This window comes from Mus pahari, chromosome 1 (genome assembly GCF_900095145.1).
Source record: "Mus pahari chromosome 1, PAHARI_EIJ_v1.1, whole genome shotgun sequence".
Taxonomy (NCBI): domain Eukaryota; kingdom Metazoa; phylum Chordata; class Mammalia; order Rodentia; family Muridae; genus Mus; species Mus pahari.
The window spans coordinates 152,384,661-152,401,607 of record NC_034590.1 but is presented as its reverse complement, the minus strand read 5'-3'; the positions used below and the strand labels follow the sequence as shown (position 1 = coordinate 152,401,607).

The 16,947-nt window shown below is 41.6% G+C and overlaps 1 protein-coding gene and 1 pseudogene across 1 annotated transcript in view; one reads left to right on the top strand and one right to left on the bottom strand.

The window, feature by feature from the left end:
- The window catches only part of Blnk (B cell linker), an 80,626-nt gene that overhangs the window by 23,806 nt on the left and 39,873 nt on the right, over nt 1–16,947 (top strand). The window lies entirely within an intron of this gene.
- LOC110330346 lies at nt 11,328–13,328 on the bottom strand (annotated as a pseudogene).

The window sequence follows — 16,947 nt, the reverse complement described above, 5'->3', positions numbered from 1 at the left end:
GCTATGTGAGGCCGGCTATGTGAGGCGGCGCTCCACAGTCATGGCTTTCAAGCTCACTACTCCAGGAAGAAGGATGAGAGGGATGATGATGACAGGGGCACCTAAGTTGGTCATTCCCATTTGTACCCTAATCCAACTTGTTCTCTGTGGAATCTGGTTGGTAACCTCTCCTCCGTTTATTGACAGAGATATACAATCTGAACATGGGAAGACCGTCATTCTCTGCAACAAAGGCTCTGTCATTGCCTTCCACATTGTCCTGGGATACTTGGGTTCCTTGGCTCTGGGGAGCTTCACCGTGGCTTTCCTGGTCAGGAACCTTCCTGACAGATTCAATGAAGCCAAGTTCCTAACTTTCAGCATGCTGGTGTTCTGCAGTGTCTGGATCACCTTCCTTCCTGTCTACCACAGCACCAGGGGGAAGGTCATGGTGGTTATGGAGGTCTTTTCCATCTTGGCTTCTAGTGCAGGGTTGCTAGGGTGTATCTTTGTCCCAAAGTGTTATGTTATTTTAGTTAGACCAGACTCAAATTTTGTACAGAAGTACAAAAGTAAATTGCTTTATTGAAACTTTCAGGGTTAGGGTATGAAAATGTTAGATGATATCAACATATCTTTTACTTTGTCTTAACAAAAGTCTTAATCATATAAAAATGTAAGTAATATACAAATTTGAACTTAAAACCAGGAAAGAACTGTGCATTGGAATACCAATTACTATAGTTTGGTGAAAAATGGTTTCATTCATAAGGACACAAACATGAAGATATTGAGAACTTGGAATCTCAAGTGAGGAATGGCTACCATCATTTTGACCTGTGGTTTTGTGTTTAAGCCATGCACTTAATTAATGTTTAATATAAGATGACCCTACTGTCTGTGGACAGTGCCACCTCTAGGTATATTATTCTTGAGTTATAAGAAAGGGGACTGCAGACAACATGGACATGAAGCCAGTAATCAACATTGTTCCACATGCTTTCATGGAGTACCTGCATCCAATTTCATTCAATATACTGTAATTAAGGTACATAAGTAAATAAACACTTTTCTCAAAAACTTCTTTTAGCCATGGTGTTTTGTCCAGCAACAAAATCTAAGATATCACCTCAATGGTAAATTGCCTCTGTTGGGATTTGGAATATCATAGATTCCTGGTGTGATAAAAGGCACTGATTTGAAAAGAGAAACAAGAGTGAATGTTAGCAGAGTGTGAAGCACAGTGACAGCATTGCATATGACAGCACAAGGCACTGGACTTTAGTATAGCTTTAAACTGTACTAGGCAGATATTAAGAATGTCAGATAACATACGAAGAAAGGAATATTTTATTAAAAGGATGATGGGGTTCAGATTGTGCCTGCAATATAAAACTCTGTAGATTTATGTGAAAAGACACAATTTCACTATGAAATGGCTGTGGTTCATTAAGTGAGAAAAATCACTCATGAAAATGTCCCACACAAGACCTTCACCACGGTTAGGTCAGTGAACTCAATGAACACATAAATCACTCTAGATAAAGAGTCTCATCATAAATGTTATCAAAATATGAGTACTAAAGATTATTCGAGTTTAATATTGCACACACAAACATGAACATACAAACACATGTACACCATTTCTTTACATCAGGTGTTGAAATAAGTGTCATTTTCTCTTAAATTTCTGTTTGCTGCTTTAATTTTTAAGTAGTATTTGGTAATTTATTTTTCACAATATCATTTAATTGCTTCTTCTTATATTTCTTGTCTCCAAAACACCCTTCATATACCTCTGTGTACTCCTAAAATGCACATGACCTCTTATTTCTTACTGAAAGTGTATATATATATATATATATATATATATATATATATATATATTCATACACATATATAAATTGTAGAGACTGTATAAAATTGAATATATTTATGTTCTGATGGCTCATTATTTGGTACTATATGGCCAATCTTTGTTCTCTTGTTGTCCTTGAAGATGACAACCTCTTCCATCCCCAGGTTTATAGTTTCCTGTAAATGGTTGTGTAGGCTATACTTTGCCAGCTTTCTTCCTTCCATGCTGACATGCACACTGTAGTGACCCTTTTTTCTCATTATGTTTTGGAGGTCAAATTGATAAGACTTCCCAATGTACCTTCTGCCAATACTAGAAGATATAAGTTCACAGCTTCCTTATCCTTTGACTCTTAAGATCTTTCCTATCATCTTCATTTTTCCTTGAGCCTTAGATGAGGGAACATTTTGTAAGAGGATACATTGCTTGTTTTCAAATGTACATTTTGAAAATGAGGAATATTTATGGAGTGGGACCCACTGGTCTTTATTCCCTTTACCTTTTCCTCTGGTAGCATGTAGTGTACTTACTAGCAACTTGAATTCTAGTCATTAGAGGTAAAGGTTATAGTTGAGGACCAGCTCAACTTTTCCATATTTGATGACATAAGTAAGGTTTGTCTTCAGGATTATCTCTTTACAATCAGTTTATATACAATACCACCACCACTTAAGGCTCAGGAATCTATGTGGAAAAGCAAGTCGATAAGTATAAGGGACAGATTAATTGGGGGACTTCAATGAAACAGTATCATTAAGAAAAAATGGACTGATAATCATATGAACTCACAGAGATTTCTCAGCATTTATAAGACCTGCACAGGATCAAGTCATACAGTGTCCCTGTATTAACAAGGACATATGAACAACTGCAAACACATTATAAACTTAGAATACATGGGAATGTCTGGTCAGAAATATTGTTTTGTTATCTTGAACTTAAAGAAAATTAACATTGATGTAGTCTATATTGATGTTCTATCACTGATAATAAAATTGAAGAAAACACAAATATCTACATAAATGCATTCTATATAAAATAAAACAACACACATAAGTGAATTCTCTTTTCTATATTTGGTCATGTGGCCTTAGCTGATATTTATTACTACTTCCTCTTCTATGTGTTTTACATTTTCTCCACCCTTCCCTACCAGCATCTCAGCAAGTTGAGGCCCTTTCCACACACAGTGATCCCTACCTGAATTTCTGATGTATCTGTGTCCTTTGTCATCCTGTTTGCATTAGGCTGTTTCATTTTCCAATTTACTTTAATCAAAGACTTGGTAGCTTCCAATTCTTTCCTAATCTGTTGGTAGTCTTTTTGTCTTATTGACAGTGTCTTTTGCCTTAGAGAAGCTTTACAATTTTATGAGGTCCCATTTGTCAATTCTTGATTTTACAGCACAAGCCATTGCTGTTCTACAACAAAATATTTTGAAACAGCTCTCAGTTTTACTTTTTATTTCTCATAAGAGAAGGTCTTATATCCTACCTTAGGCTCAAATTCAAGAACTCATACTGTTTTTGAAATTGAATGTTTCTTCAATTTTCTTGCCCAAGCATCCCTAGGGATTATGGCATGCAACTGGACACATCTCAGATATACTTCCAAATGTGAACAAACAGTCCCACAAATTAACCACATAACAAGAAAAAAAACAGCAGCAGCCAAAACCACATAAAGGTTCTTCAGGGAGCTGGACAGAGTTGTAGCATAATGTACGTAATCACTGTAAGAAGAAGCCATATGGGAGGCCTATAAGTTCATCAAAGGCTTTGTCTGCTACTCAGTGAAATGATGACAAAAGTGGCTTCTGAGAAAACATCTTACAAGTTAAAAAAAAGATTTTCTCAGCTTTTAAAGTTTCATTTTCCTATGGTGAGCATTAGGATAGAAAGGTTACTGGCTTCTAGAATTTTCTGGAACCAACACCATCACTTGTTCTTTCACTCGAGGGCACTGTTATTAGAAAATAATAAAAAAAATACCATAGGTCCTCCTAAAAACTATCTTCTACTCTATATTATTTCTATCTTTCTCCTTAGTTTCATATCTCTGCATTCTTAATTCTCTTCTATAATGTCAAATTAGATTGAAGATTTTGGCAAGAGGCTTTAAATACCCATTATCAACAGGTGGGCTATGATCCTAGGGCAATTTTTTTATTTAAAATATTTTACTTATTTAAAATACAAATGTTGCCCTCCTTCCTGGTCCCTTTCTCAGATTTCTTCCCCTTTTCCCCCACCCCCCGCTACACTTTGCCTTTGAGTGTGTATTCCCCAACTCAACCCCGACCCTCACCCATACCACCAACCTCACTCTCCTCACTGTCCCTTTTCCCTGGGGCATCAAGGCTCTACAGGATTTGTCACATCTTCTCTCACTGAGGTCACAGAAGGCAGTCCTCTGCTACATATGTGCTGGGGGAACACAGACCAGCCCATGTATGCTCTTTTTATTTTTTATTTTTTTATTTTTATTTTTTTGGTTTTTCGAGACAGGGTTTCTCTGTATAGCCCTGGCTGTCCTGGAACTCACTTTGTAGACCAGGCTGGCCTCAAACTCAGAAATCCGCCTGCCTCTGCCTCCTGAGTGCTGGGATTAAAGGCATGTGCCACCACGCCTGGCTCAGTCTCTCCATTCTTAAGTTTGTCTTCCGTTCCCAGATGAGTTGAGCTGTTAAACATCTCTTCTGACTCGGGGATGGGAGTGGATGCTAACTGGCTTGAGCCTTTTGAAATTTTGCTGTTCCTGGACATCACGCCACCTTTTGTTCCTGTTTCTCTTCCCTTTGATTCCTTTTATGATCCCTTTGCAGACTTCATCACAAGTTTATTTCGATGAGAGTTGTTAGCTTGNGATGAGAATGGGAGCAGAAATAGACACGAAAGCCTGTGGTGAGCTAGGGAGGGCTCCCAAACAAACCCAATACTGTTATTTTCATAATATGCAATTTTGGTTTGTAAGGAATTTTGTACATTTCTAAACTACACAAATTTTCTTTTAAAAAAGAAATGAAATAGATACATAATTACTACAATATGCTGTTTCTATAAAAGGAAATAATATTTTAGTAATTAAAGGCTATTAGATATAAGTTTTATATGTGTATGCTTTAAATTTCATTAAGGAAACCACTCTTAAGTAACATGGATAATTATTATTAATTGGTAATTTACTATAAACCTTCCATCTTGAGATGATACTTGCCTATTTGTCATGGGTTTTGTTTTACATATGCAAGGCAAGTGATTTGCTACTAGGCCATAGCCTAGACCCCACTTGTCATGTTTTGAAATAGTGAAAATGATTTTCATTCAACCTATGAGTGAAGTACTTATTATTGATTTTTTTATTTCTTTTTAAAAAAATATTTGTGAGCTATTAAAACCCAGTTCATCTTCTCTTATTGTCCTGTCAGCCAATGAAAACTGATCTCCCCTGAGTCCTTGGACCTCACAGAGCCCTTCCATGTCTCTGCCTGACCTGGGCCAAGTCATACCATGTATGCTCTTTTGTTGGTGGCTTAATCTTTGGTAGCTCTGAGGGGGCTGCGTTAGTTGATTCTGTTGTTCCTCTATGGTTGCCATCCACTTTGTCTCCTCTAATCCTTCCCCTAACTCTGTCATAGTTGTCAACACCCTCAATCTAATAGTTGCTGATAAGCACCTGCATCTGTCCCAGTCAGCTGCTCACAGAGCCTCTCAGGAGACAGCCATGCTAGGCTCCTGTCTGCAAGCACAACATGGCATCAGTAATAGTGTCACAGTTTGTTGGCTGTGCATGAGGTGGATCCCAAGTTGGGCAGGTCCTTCAATGGTAAAATTACATTGCTGAAGTAGGAACAGAGAATGTACTGGTGGGATCATCACAACCTAGGAATTGCATTAAATATTCATAGCATTAGAAAGATGGAGAACCACTGCTCTAAAATGAGAAGAACTTTTTGGTTTGTGTTTTCTTTCAAGGATGAACACGCTACATTCTACAACCAATTAATGACATTCTGCATCTGTAGAATAGTGTCACAGTTTGTTGGCTGTGCATGAGGTGGATCCCAAGTTGGGCAGGTCCTTCAATGGTAAAATTACATTGCTGAAGTAGGAACAGAGAATGTACTGGTGGGATCATCACAACCTAGGAATTGCATTAAATATTCATAGCATTAGAAAGATGGAGAACCACTGCTCTAAAATGAGAAGAACTTTTTGGTTTGTGTTTTCTTTCAAGGATGAACACGCTACATTCTACAACCAATTAATGACATTCTGCATCTGTAGAAGTTACTTTTCCTCTCTCAGCTGCCCTTAGCTGATGGTAGTTCTTTGCTTGTTATGAGGGATGAACATGATGCCTCATAAAATTTGTTCCTTTTCATCTTCATAAGTACATTGATATTGCAGGGATTATTTTGTTTATGCTATAATTTTCAGGAGAAAATGTTTTACAGTAGATGACCTGGTATTCTTTTCAATGGTGTTCCATGAGCCAAAGTTGTAGTAGTAGCTGTGACATAGCTATATTTGGATGCTGGTAGATATACCTATCTGTGGGTTAAATAACTTAAAGCAGTGACTCTCAACCTTTCTGATGCCACAGCGCTTGTACTGTCTCCTGACTTGACTGCCTTGTTTGTCCTCAGTGGGAGTGGATATGCGTATCTCTACAGAGTTTTGATGTGCCAGAGTGATACAAAACCCAGAGGGTACTCTACCCCCTCATAGAATAAGGAGTGGAGTGGGGGATGGAATATATGAGTGTAGAACTCCAAGAAGGGNCAGTGAATTGGATGTAAAGTGAATTAATTAATTAATGAAAAAAGAAAACCAAACAAACCACCTCTCCAGTCCTGAGCAGAGAATCTTTGAAAATATTTGTATTCATGTAAAAGAACTATATGGTAATAAATACTGGGAAACATTAGTAACACACAGACAAGATTTATCTTCATTTTTGTGACATGGTCTAATCATCCATCTACAAAGCATCAAAAAAAATCTAATTAGATTTCTTCTAAGTACGTCTCTTAAGGGAGCTTAAGTTATGTAGTATTGACAGGACTCTCATGGAGAACAGAATGGCTCACACCCTACAATTCAGAGATATGTGCACAAGTCATGTTTCTTTTATAATTGATTAATTTGTTGATTGATTTATTAATGTTTATCCACATAAATGTTCAGACTTACAGATGTATGTGAAGCAAAAGTATTCCTGATGTCAAGGATAGATGTGTCAGATAACATGGAAGACTGAATCTCCATCTCTCAGCATCAGTTGAATGTATGTAGTTCTCTACTTAGGTGTGTGGATATGTGAACCTTCCCCCCTTCCTATGGCATGCCAACTGGTCATGTCATTTTGTAAGTCTTGCTTAGGTGACTCATTGTTAAGTTATCACAAGTGCAACTCCACTATTACAGAGAAGACACTGTCTCTCAGCAGGCAACTTAGTCCTTCAGATTTCACCATCTTCTGGTCCCTTTACATGTTCCCTGAGCTGTGGGTGCAGGGGCCATGTTGTGTGTATATATCACATGGGTTGGATAAGGGTGGGAGGGTGGCCGGTGGGCGGTGGCAGCAAGAAACAGAAAACAACAAACCCCAAACAGTGGAGTGTTTTAAAAATGAGACCTAAATGGGGTGGAACTGAGGTCGCCGCCACCCTGCTCTTCCACCTTACTTGGATTCTCCCTTCCCCTTACTGGGCCCCCTTCCCCTAATTGTGCCTGTTCCCTTGCCCTGCTTAGAGAATGATTTCGCCTGTTTTCACAGCTCCCTGTCATACTTTCATTTTTTGTGTACCCCAACCAGCCCGTGTTCGCTATGTTCGGGCGGGGCAACGGGGACCGTTTGTGCCACTCGGGAGAAGTGGTGGGTGGATACTCTGCTCCATCGTGCGTGGGTGAGTGTCCCCACCCCCACCCCCAAGCTAGGGAGGACCCTTGGGAAAGACGGAGTGAGCAAGTGAGTGACTGAGTGAGTGAGGTGGCACATGAGCGATCTGTATTGCTTTGTTTGGTTGATTGAGACTGTCACCGGGCAACACCTAGTGGTGACAAGTTTCCACAACGCTCCTGCTCTCTCCGGTTGGTAGTACCTTAAAGAAATAAATAACTGGATAGTCCATCCTTTCATCTTAGCTCTAAATTTTGACTCTGTACCTATATCCTTTCATGAGTATTTTGTTCCTTATTCTAAGGAGGAATGAAGTATCCACCCAGTGGTCATCCTTCTTGGTTTTCTTCTGTTTTGCCCAATGTATCTTGGATATTCTAAGTTTCTGATCCGCTTATCAGTGAGTGCATATCTAGTGACTTCTTTTGTGATTGGCTTACCTCACTAAGGATGATATCCTCCAGATACATCCATTTGCCCAAGAATTTCATAAATTCATTGTTTTTAATAGCTGAGTAGTACTCCATTGTGTAAATGTACCACAGTTTCTGTATCCATTCCTCTATTGAGGGACTTCTGGGTTCTTTCCAGCTTCTGGCTATTATAAATAAGGCTGCTATGAACATAGTGGAGCATGTGTCCTTATTACCAGTTGGAACATCTTCTGGGTATATGCCCAGGAGAGGTATCGCTGGATCTTCCCGTAGTACTATGTCCAGTTTTCTGAGGAACCGCCAGACTGATTTCCAGAGTGGTTGTACAAGCTTGCAATCCCACCAGCAATGGAGGAGTGTTCCTCTTTCTCCACATCTTCGCCAGCATCTGCTGTCACCTGAATTTTTAATCTTAGCCATTCTGACTGGTGTGAGGTGGAATCTCAGGGTTGTTTTGATTTACATTTCCCTGATGGCTAAGGATGTTGAACATTTTTTCAGGTGTTTCTCAACCATTTGATATTCTTCAGTTGAGAATTCTTTATTTAGCTCTGTACCCCATTTTTTAATGGGGTTTTTTGAGTTTCTGGAGTCCAGTTTCTTGAGCTCTTTGTATATATTGGATATTAGTCCTCTAAGACTACCCCATTCGGGAGTCCATCCCATCATCAGCCACCAAACCTAGATACTAATGCTCATGCCAGCAAGATTCTGCTGAAGGGACCCTGATATTGCGGACTCTTGTGAGGCTATGCCAGTGCCTGGCAAACACAGAAGTGGATGCTCACAGCCAGCTATTGGATGGAACACAGGGTCCCCAATGGAGGAGCTAGAGAAAGTACCCAAGGACCTGAAGGGGGCTGCAACCCTGTAGGTGGAACAACAATATGAACTAACCAGTACCCCCTGAGCTCGTGTCTCTAGCTGCATATGTAGCAGAAGATGGCCTAATCAGCCATCACTGGGAAGAGAGGCCCCTTGGTCTTGTAAACTTTATATGACCCAGCACAGGGCAAGGCCTGGGCCAAGTAGTGGGAGTGGGTAGGTAGGGGAGCAGAGGTGTGGGGAGGGGTATAGGAAACTTTTGGGATAGCATTTGAAATGTAAATAAAGAAAATAATAATAATAAAAAAAACAAACAAACAAATAAATAAATAAAAGAAGAGTGCTGACAACAGCCAGGCTGGCGTGGGGGCTCCCAGCACTTGGGATGCTGAAGCACAGTGCACTTACATTAAATAAATAAATAAATAAACAAATAAATAAAAAAAAAGAAATAAATAACTGGAAACTTCACTTATTAATTTTATTTTATTGAGTGTATGGTGGAAAAGTGAAAATGGGTCAAGAGGGAGGGAGGGAGGGAGGGAGGTTGGTCTTCCCATGCTGGGATGATCTGTGCCTTGGGAAGGAAGGCAGTCAAACGGGTTAGTGTGTAATCAGTCGCAGTGCTTTATTAGAAAGACTTTGGTTCTGTCCTCCCATTTGATTCTCAAAGGGCAGTGTGGGAACCCTGTATGGATAGAAAGGGACAACATGTCAAGTCAAGTCAAACAAGCAAGCAAGCAAAACCAAAACAAAAATAATATGTCTGTTGCAAAGCAAAGCAAAGCAAAGCAAAGCAAAGCAAAGCAAAGCAAAGCAAAGCAAAGCAAAGCAAAGCAAAGCAAAGCAAAGCAAAGCAAAGCAAAGCTCACATTCATTGTACAAAGGCTGCGAGTCTGCCACCTTGGTCTACAGAGTGAAAACAAGTTGAAGGAGAAAAAAGTTAAATATTGCTTTGTTAGAAATTTTCTAAAATTTAAGGAACATTACATGGCTTGACATCCAAACTCTCTGGTTCACTACCTCATCTTCCTCTTGTAATTAAGTATTTTTCTAAAACTTCAGCTAGAAAGAATGAATCGATAAGCCTTTGAGTTTCCATTAAAGCTTAAGCTAACCTAACCCATCATTAAATAGTGCTCAGAAAAGTAAGCAGTAACCATCTTAATTGGTTAAATACTAGAAAATGACCTGTATCATAGAAATGAAGATGCTTTTCATTCAAAGAATATCTTAAAATTACTATTGCTGAAATAATCAAATTCTATATTAAAATATTACCAAATATCATTACATGCCATAAAAGTGTAAATAGAAACCATGGCAGATTAATAGCAGCATCACAAAGCATCCTTACAGTTCTGTAGAGGCTGGGAGAGCTTGCAGCCTAGGAATATACTGTGAGGTTCTAGGTCTCACACTTGCTTTTTGACTCCATAGTCTACAACAAAGGATGCCAGTGTGAAGACAGCTCCCTTTCTGCATAGCTTTAAACTGCTCAGCACATTTGAGGAATGGAACCAGAATGGCTTTGTCAGATTGGACCACTGGTCCTTTTGCCAAAGTGTTAAGGAAAACAATCAACAATAACTTGAACTGTGTTTAGACAGAAAAGGAAAATAAGGTTGCGCTTCACACACAAACTTGACACTTAACTGCCGAGAGTTCACTAAAACGTAGCCTTCTGGTAGGATCTGTGTGTCCCTGACCTCTGCTTCAAAGGTGTGAAGCCTCCTCCACCAGAGCCCAGCCGGCCTATCCAAAGAGCCATACCTCACTGGAATTTTCACAGGACAGGACCAGGGCCACTTACTGGGACATAAAGACATCTCAGAAGTCTTAAGGCCCAAGCGGGGTGCTCATAGAAAATATACTTCACTTGAACAAATACCTTCCAAAGAGATAACTTAAATTCTGATCCTTAAAACCTGAAGCTACTCTGTGAGCTGACATTAAGTTCAGATATTCTAGGGGTAGAGGAGGGAGGGTTTGGGCGCCACTGAGCTCTGCTGAAAGGCTGGTGGCTCCTCCTGGGGCTTGGAAAGCAAGCTGACAATCAAGATCCTCATTCCACATACTGGCTTATAGCTGATGAAAACACTCATGTAACTCAGCACAATGGTCTCTTGCTTTTTTTGTCAAACAAAGGTTTGCTAGTGATGCTTCACAGTGAACCCTCCATCATCACTGAGAATGTCTCTAGAAAACATCCTTAAGGACAAGGCTCTCTCAGGCTCCTCAAAGCTCCTTGTTCTACTTAGGTGTTCCATGAAGAAGCCTGCTTGTTTTGAGGTGGACCCTCTCCATTCACATTGCCTTCACTGCAGTCATAGGTTGTGGTTGTCTTTATTCTTTGTCAGAACCTGCAAGTAAACTTCGTGAAGCATACTGAGGAAGCTGGAGTCATTCTTTATTAGATATATCAGTGTGCCCTGGAGCTGAGACTTGCTGAGAATAATGGAGCACTTTCTCTGATCTTCTGGTGTTCCAACAGTGAGGGGAGAGGGGGAGCTGGCTTTACTCTCTAGGTCTGTGGCCCTGGAAACTATTTGCAGGACCACACTGGGGAACAGCAAGACTGAAGATACTGCTGTGGTTGTTGCAGGAACCAATGGAAAGCCTGCAATCTGGAGGGTTGGAACAAGCACCATGTTGCTCAGGGAGGCTGAGACTGCTTCTCTTGCTGCTGCTTTCTTAGAAGAAGGCTCTATGAAGCTCTCGGGGTAGTTGGCCAGCTACCGAAGAAAAGTTGGGTGCCATGGCTCCCTTTCCAAGTGGCTGTGCCTGTATTTGGTCATGCTGTAGGGTCAGCCTGTTTCTGGAGCAGATCAACACTTGGGAGGGCTGTGCCAGCTGGGTTTGCCAGGCTCACTGGGGCTCTTAAGGGACTCTGGCTAGCAGTAATACTGCTGTGGCTTTTTTTTAGCTCAGGAACTGGCTGGTTCAGGAGTGGAGATTTCTGCCTAGGTGTGGTCTTTACTGCTTGCATCATGGTGCTATTCTGAGGTAAGTGGGGGAACTTGTGTGGTAGGAGCTTCAGCTGACAGAGTGGGGCTGAGGACAGGGCCCAGTGGGAGTATAGAGCTTGGAGGATTCTTGTCACCCAGCTGTGCAATGGAGGTGGGAGTGATCAGCACCAGGGTGCTGACTTCAGACTGAACTGTGGGGTGAGCTGCAGAATGGATACCCAGGTTTCCAGACTGAGGGGGCTCCCCATGAAGGCTCAAAGGGAAATGGGAGGAATGAGCTGGGCTCTTTCTATGATGCATTTCCAAGCAGCTTGTCTGTGTCCTCTGACTCTAGACCCATAGCTGTTGGTTGTTCCTTTGGCAAGGAGGTTCCAAATAACTTTTCTACTGTCAGATGTTCATGACCAGATGGATCAGACTTATCTTGTGACTCAAAGGGTGTCTCTTCTAGAGTCTCGGTGCTTCCCAGACTAGAGAGCTGAGTGCTTGGCTGTAGCCCAGGACTGGAGATATCTGATTCCTCTCATACTCATCCTTGGCTCTGCTCAGCATCTCCAGGATATCTATGGGCCTCTGGTCACTGCAGCCATTGGCCTGGCTAGGACTCTGTTTATCTCAAGCAGCCATCTGGGATCGCCATGTCTCTGTCAGGGACCAGGTTGAGAAAACCCAGGCATCTTACACCCAGGGCATCCCGCAGCCCAGGTGTTTTCACAGTATGCAGCTAAGAGCCACATAGTTCTTTGTCAAGAGCCCTTCCCCCCTCTCTGCAAGGACACTCCTGGGAACCAGCAAGACCTAAACAGACATCAAGGACTGAGGGTGTCTTCTCACATTCCAGAGCTGCCCAGAGCTGTCACCTCGAACTGTTAGGAGGATCCGGACCCCGAGATAGGCTCTTAGATAAGCCGCCCTATGTCCCAGGGCAGTGGCGCCAAGGACCCTAGATGAATCACTAAATGTATTAGACTTGCAAATAACTCTTCCCAATTATTTCTCTCACTGTATACCTTTGATCACCCCTCTCCAAATTGTATATAACCTGAGCATCTCCCCTTAGTAAAAGAGACTATGACACACATGCATGGTCTCAGTCTCTTTCTTTATTCCCATTTCTCTCTAGGTTTGTGATCCCCTTCAAGGACCATAGAATAAAGTGTCCCGCGGGTCGGGGCATGTCTCCTCTTCTACCACATCAGCCATGAGTTTTGCTATGCAATAACAGTCATTCTTGTCATTTAACTGGATACTGTATATTGACAAACTTGCATTTCTATACAGAAGAAATGGTTCATGGAGCTGGAACTCCAAATCTTTATTCACTGGCTCAAACAGATAGTGCATGTTCAGTTGGTTGACAACGGTAAAGCCATGGTAAGGCAAAGCTGACCTTCAGTATACAAATAATGTCCCTTCTATATCAGTCTTCTCACACTGGTTGACTTGGGGGAAGAAAGTATACAGGGTGACCTGGCCAAAGATTTATTTATTATATCTAATTACACTGTAGCTGTCTTAATACACACCAGAAGAGGGTGCCAGATCTCATTATGGATGGTTGTGAGCCACCATGTGGTTGCTGAGATTTGAACTCAGGACCTTTGGAAGAATAGTCAGTGCTCTTAACTGCTCAGTCATCTCTCCAGCCCAATCCCTGACACTACTAATGATATTTCATTATACCTGCAGACAGGAGTCTAACATAACTGTACTTCAAGAGGATCCATCTAGCAGCTGACAAAAACTGATGCAAAGACTCACAGCTAAACATTGGATGACGCTCCAGGACTGTTATGGAAGAGATGGGAGAAAAATTGAGGGCATTGATAGAGATAGAAACTCCACAGAAAGACCAGCAGTGTCAACTAACCTGGACCACTGGGGACTGTCAGAGATGGAACCTCCAACCAAAGAGCACTCACAGACTAGACTTAGGCCTCCTGCACATATGTAGCAGATGTGCAGCTTGGCATGTGCACTTCCCAACAACTGGAACAGAGATTATCTCTAATCCTGTTGCATGTCTGTGAACTATGCTTCCTGAACTGCATTGAGTTGATGTGCCAGGGTCAGGGGGCTGCCATCTTATCAATGGAGAAGTGGAGGTGATACGGGGAAGGACTGTGTGAGGGGGCTCAGGGAAGGGGATAGCAGTTAGGGTGTCAAGTGAATTTAAAAAGTACTCTATTCACCAGAGTGTCAGATTCCTATGCCATCCTGAAAAAGGACACTAATACCATCCTACTTCAAGGGATAGATAAGGAGATTATGGCCTGTTTGAGGTTGAACAGTATTAAGTGTTACTCTCCTGTTTTAAATGGAGGCCAATGATATTCCTCCAGGGAGCATGAGTGCCTGGAACATTGAAATAGAATCTGCAGTGTCAGATGAGGAACTTTGTTCAGAATAGAAATGTTGAGAAAGAAGAAGTGGTGAGTATTAGATGCGGACAGTTAAGTGGGTGGGGCTAACTCTTCTAGCAATGAGGAAGTCAGAAAATGAAATAGCAAGCAATGAATGATACATGCTGGGAGAGGCCTAAGCTTCCTTCAGTGCATCAAATATACCTTGGGAACATTTCCCCAACCTCCTTCTCAGGGGACCTTCTGTCTTGTAATGGTCCTATTCACTGTTTAGTCAATCCAGGGAAAGTATGGTTCTCTGTAGGTCTTATTTCCCCACTCTTACTTCTGACATTAACTTCTAAGACTTTTGTCCTAATGTGTTCCCATTGCTGTCCCCTGGCACTGTGCTCCCTGGAAAGTTGGCTCTTCGACCTCTTGAACTACATACAGGTTTCTCAGTGTACACCAGGTTTCCAGTTTTTGTGAGCTATCAACTATTCTGAGTTTGAATGTGGTGAGGCAGCTCTCAGGTGATTTTTGTTCCTGCAAACAACTACTAATTCCCATTTCTCTAAATAATAACACAAAACTCCATGCTTCACCTATTTGATCGTTGGTGTTATTCTTACTTTGCTCTGTCATCAGCTTCATGCCTAGCATGAATAGATGATTGTTCACAGCTACCCATAAATGGTTCTAAACAAAGGCTTGACTTACTATTCATGCTCTGAAATCTGGATTTCCTGAGTGGCTGTGTATAAAGGGTGGAAATTTAAAGCCACCCCTAAAGCAAGGATATCACATATAAACTAATATCACCTTCCTAAGGTACTACTGTAGCTCCCTGAGATCCTGATGCATTCTGACTGGAGTATGTTGGTACCAAACTCATTGACCATAGTGCAGTTTTCCCTTTCTGTACCTTTCAGCACCTCTAGCATTCTGTGACACAGCAAACAGCATCTTCACCAGTGAATGAGCATGTTGCTTGTGGCTGAACTTATCTCTTCCACAATTAATAGCTAAGATAATCAGGTTCTATTTGTAGTGACACAGAATTAAGCATTAAATTATAAAATCAGAAAGTGAACTGATAGATACAGAAGGGGAAAATATAGCTTGAGATTGATGTTTTGTTGTTGTTGTTGTTAATTAGTTGATGTTGAGATGGAGATCATCTCTTGGATTATCAGCATGGGCTACGTTCAAGCTGAAACGGATACTTAGATGGGAGAATATGTCTGATTGTAAAAGTAGGAGTTAGTCTATTTAGTTTTACTGTGAATATCAGAGAGGAAGCAGAGCTACCGAAGCACCCATCTGCAAATAGAGTGCAGGGCATACAGACTAAAACTCTACTGGGGCCCTGACACTTCCACATCCACCATAGTGGAGAAAGTGCAAATAGAGCACAGGGCATACAGGACTAAAACTCTACTGGGGCCCTGACACTTCCACATCCACCACAGTGGAGAAAGTCTCCGTGAAGTCATCCTTTATGACACTATGTCCAGGGAATGGACAGTGTTAGACTCTTCTCTTTTCTTTAAATTTTATTTTTATCTGTAATTCATTTTTTACAGTCCATATTCCAGTCCCGCCCCTGCCATCCACCCTCCAACTGCTTCACATCCCACACCTCCTCCCCACCCCAACCTGTCTCCACATAGATACCTCCACCCTACCAGACCTCTAAACTCCCTGGGACCTCCAGTTTCTTGAGGGTTTGGTGCATCATCTCTGAATGAACATAGACCCGGAAGTCCTCTACTGTATGTGTGTTGGGGGCCTCATATCAGCGGTGTATGCTGCCCGTTTAATGGCCCAATGTTTGAGAGATTGCAGGGGTCCAGGTTAATTAAGACTGCTGGTCCTCCTACAGGATCATCCTTCTCTTCAGCTTCTTTCAGCCTTCCCTAATTCAACAACAGGGGTCTGTCCATTGGTTGGGTGCAAATATATGCATCTGACTGTTTCAGCTGCTTGTTGGGTCTTTCAGAGGGCAGTCATGATAGGTCCCATTTTGTGAGCACTCCATAGCCTCAGTAATAGTGTCAGGCCTTGGGGCCTCCCCTTGAAATAGCAAGCACTTAACACTATCTTTAGTGAAATAGTGCACCATAGTTTGAAGAATTCTTGTTACAATAGACCCTTGAGAAGGGCATCTCTGCAAGCGTGTTGGTAGGCATGAATGAATGTGACTCTGTTGAAGAAAGAAGAAGCTAAAGGGGCATAGGCAAAATGGAGAAGGAAAACTGTGTGTCCCAGATACCTGTCTGAGTCCTCTGCTGTAGGTAGTGTGGACAGGCTATACCAACATGACTAAAAGAGAAAAAGGGCTGCATCAGCAGGTCCCCCCCACACCCCCTCCCCAAGGGAAGTCAGAAGGGATGGCTGGGGAGATGCTCGCGGTTTCTGGATTTTCCCAGAGAGTATTTGGTTCTTCCCAATTTGGAGCTAAAATTACTATAAGTAAATTTATTTCTTTTTTAAAATTTTGTTTTGTTTTGTTTTTTTGTTTTTTTAACTAGATATTTTCTTTATTTACATTTCAAATGCTATCCCAAAAGTTCCCTATACCCTCCCCCTGTCCCTGCTCCCCTACCCACCCACTCCCACTTCTTGGCCCTGGC